The sequence below is a fragment of the Aplysia californica genome, unplaced genomic scaffold (assembly GCF_000002075.1).
Source record: "Aplysia californica isolate F4 #8 unplaced genomic scaffold, AplCal3.0 scaffold00086, whole genome shotgun sequence".
Classification (NCBI taxonomy): domain Eukaryota; kingdom Metazoa; phylum Mollusca; class Gastropoda; order Aplysiida; family Aplysiidae; genus Aplysia; species Aplysia californica.
In genome coordinates, this window is record NW_004797356.1 from 1,305,167 (window position 1) to 1,309,231 (window position 4,065).

A 4,065-nucleotide genomic window follows, 5' to 3' on the forward strand; every position below is an offset into this window, starting at 1 on the left:
GTTGCAGAAAGAGCCTAGGAGCCCAGTGGAGGGGGTAAAGGAGGCGAGGGGGTAGGGGGGGGGGGAAGAAAGAGGAGACGAAAGAAGACGACGGAATATTGCAAGAGAGAAGGAAAGAAAGTGAAAGGAGACCGTTTTAGAGAAGAAAATTAATTGGTCTCTACCCGGATTCGAACCCAGGACCTTTGAATGAGAGGCGAACACCTTAACCTCTAGACCACCAGAGCCCCCAAAGCTGAAAATGCACATTTGTGAAGAAACATAAATTTATATTGCAGCACATTTTGGTAAAACGATTCAAATCAAGTAATGCACGCTCCTGAATTAAAGAACAAGGAAACGTTGCTTTAAACGTAGAAACTTAGCTTTCAAATAATTCTAATGTATTTTATAGAGATTGAAAGCTACAAAAACTAGCATGTTTGAACGGCAAGATGCATTTTCGCTGATGTTATAGGCCATAAATAAATAGTATTATGATCTATTCAGGTTACTTTTCCTTGCGCTATTTATACGCGCTAACTTTTCAGTTATTCTTGCTTTATTCCTCTTACCTTAGAGCTGTTGTTATTCTATTCTACTTAACCTTACTCAGATTCCTTTTCTTCTCTGTGAGTAAAGTAAAGTCAAGAACGTCTCGAAATGTTCTGGAGTGAATGAGTCACCATAGAAAGCTCAAGAACCACGTGTCAGCAACATAGTGAAAACGAAGAGGGATTGCATGGGCTTCTCCAAACTCGAGGTAGACGTGTGCGTTAGCCCCACAGCGAGCCACGAGAGTATCGAAACATAATTTATGACAATTTATGACAAGGGAAGATCCGTCTTTAGCTTCGTTAGCGGCAACCCTGTACACACTTTATACTCTGAATTTGGAGCTTCGAGATGAGAAACAACGTAACAGATGGTGTATTATAATTTTACACCTCACATTGACAAAATATTCCTGCGGGCGAAGGGATGAGAGTTGTCAAAGAAAGAGTCCAGAGCAAAATGTGGGAAACACCTGAACCAGTCACCTGTGAAGGTGGTCCGTAATAATGTACTTGTGTCCTGGTAATTTCCTGGGAAGCTTTTATGTCAATGCTGCATTATGCTGTTATTTTGGAATTCGGCTACAAAAAAACTTTACCAGAGATGGATTTATGCCTTGATAACTTTATTGTGCTGCGGGTGCTTAAAATTATTGTCGCTGGCATAGAACATATGGGTAGGTTTTCTTCCCCGCCATAGTTGGTCTCATCGGCCACAGGAGAAGCCAGAAGTCATCTAAATCCTTACTTTATAAATTTTCGTTTATTAAATAAATAGTTTTCCCTGCAGATGCACTGGTTGTCTACAGACATTGACAAAGTATTACTACTAAAGCATGGGCTGGGATAACCCTATCAGACAGTGTCGAAGCCGTCCAACGCTCTAACTGTGTGCCTCAGTTGTATCTATAGTTATGTAAAACTTCAAATTTCCACTCTCGTGAATTCTTTTTTACTACAGTCACTTTCCATACTACTTAAAATTTTGTGGTGCAAGCATAGATCTATAAACTAAAGCTATAAGACAAAAAAGACATCATTGCTCATTGTAATCTTGTGCGTGGTACATTGTTGCAGGGATGTTAATTTCCTGAAGGTATCTTTGTGAGAGAATGAGTAAAATATTAGAATGTTTTTTTCTCATTCTAAATAAACCTTTGTAGAAGTCACGCCCACCTCTGTCGTCCATCCCCATTAGGCTCCTTCAGCGATGTACAAGAGAGTGAGGTGGCATCAGGCCTGCATAGGTTGGGATCTAGACATACAGGTTGAGATCTAGACATATAGGTTGGGATCTAGACATATAGGTTGGGATCTAGACATATAGGTTGGGAGCTCCAAGTACAAACCTTCAAATCATGTGGCTTTGGTCGTTTCACATCGAGCTGAATTGGAGATGATAATAATATTTATTTATGGTCCGGCAGCACCCAAGGTGCCTGGACAGCATTTTGGGAACAGCACTGTTCTCTCCACACGAGGAAAGGGGTAAAGTAGATGCTTTAAAGAGTGGTCTCGTGATCTGTTCGGACTGGCTATAAAACTATTAAAAAAAGAATTTATAAATTTGTTAAAAAATTGTGTCTTAACCAGGTACACACCAGGATATGCCTCCAATCTTGAAAGGAGGACAGCAATCATTGCAATATGGCTCAGCCAATATGGCCTCAATATCATTGCTCTCAGTTAAACTAGATTTGTTGATTAGTGTTTGTTGAAGGGAATGAGAGGCAGCAATTGTTTCTTTTGGTAAAGTAAAAATTTTCAGAGGGTAGAACTAATAGTGTGAACATTCAGATGAAAAAACACGTAGCAGTCGAACTAGAATCCCTGCCAAGAAGCATAAATGGCGGCCTCACAGTTCTCACACTTTCCTTTGGTAAAACCCAAAGTGCAACTTTTTACTCGCAAATCATGCCCATACGATGACCAATCCGGGAGCAGTGGCGTCGCGTGAGTTGCAGACAAGGTGGTGCATAATTGGAAAGTGAGCAAAAAGGCAATAGGCTTACTAGCTACTGTTAAAATTGTAATGAGCGGTTGGCGGACGGTTTGGTGTGGTCTGTTCTTTCTATTGCTTTCTGCGAGTCTGTGTGTGTGTGTTTGTGTGTGTGTGTGTGTGTGTGTGTGAGTGTACGAGAGAGAGAGAGAGAGAGAGAGGGGGGAGAGAGAGAGAGAGAGAGAGAGAGAGAGAGAGAGAGAGAGAGAGAGAGAGAAAGAAAGAGTGAGTGTAATTGTTGAGGACCAAACCTTGTCAGTGTCTGATCGATCAGTAAAAAGCAGACAATTGAAAGAGTACAATTTCTGTTTGGACAAGCTCACCATATTACATTTCGGAAATAGCTTATTAAAATAAGCAAAGTGACCAACGGTCTTTGATCAACCAAAACAGAACAGATTTTTTCCGATTTGTGCATCTTAAATATTTTCTTCCGGGGTATTACAAGTCTGGACACTGTATTAGGATGAAGGATGTTCAGTTTCAATTTGGTAATACTTTTACAGGGCTCACTACTGCATAAGGTTATATATGTGCTTGGGACTCAAACTGGTTTTTCCATGTTTCCACACGGCACAGCTTGTTTTTTCTCTGCAAAGTCGGAATGTTTGAAAGTAGAATCTATTGTAAAAGTTTCAGTAACAAAAAACTGTCCCTCACATGTTTAAAATGGCATTTATTACTTCTGAGTAAAGATAATTAATCTTCGTTAATATATATTGAGGATTCTGTTTGGATCAACAATGGAAAATAGATTCTACAAATAGATCAGTAAATGCATTTAAAACATTTTCTTTCGATTTCTCCAAAGTCCAGACATTCTGCAGTATAAGGATATGCCTGGTCTTCAGGTAGGCATCGCATCTGACACAGAATTGTTTTTTTTTATTGAACTACCAAAGGTATCTGCGAGGTATGTCCAATGTACAATTAGTTAAAATAACTTCGTAACTTCGGGATAGACTCGAGCAAAGGTTTTCGAGGACCCCACTTGGGCATTGTGGAGTTTAATGTTCAGTTTTTCGCTTCACTGCTCCTCCCGCAGACTTGACGTGTAGCCCTTGACCTCAGTCTTTTAGGAGACCGACCTGCTCGTTTCCTTAAATGCCTACATGGCTAGGTAGCCATGGAAACACATAATTTATGCTTAGCCTGTTCAGTCAGGGGATTGTTCTGCGTCAAAAAAAAAATGTTGGTATAGGGAGGTCAGTAGAGGCAAGGGGAGAGAATGGCACCCTGTTCAAACCGTGGTGGTGTTCTTCATGAGTTATCTTCCTTCGTCTACTTGACTATAGCAGTGGTAGCAACAGTAGCTGGAGTAGTTGAAGCGGTAGGAGTATAATTTGTCCTACAGGGGCTCTCGTGGTCAAGAGGTCACAGTGTTCGCTTGTCAGTTAATAGGTCCCGGGTTTGAAACTTGATAGCGACGGAAAATGTTCTTCTCTAAAATGTTCTACTTTCCCCTCCTTTAGCTAGTCTCTAACCATGTTCTGTCGTCTTGCTTTAGTCTTCATTTTTTGCCCCCCCCCCCCT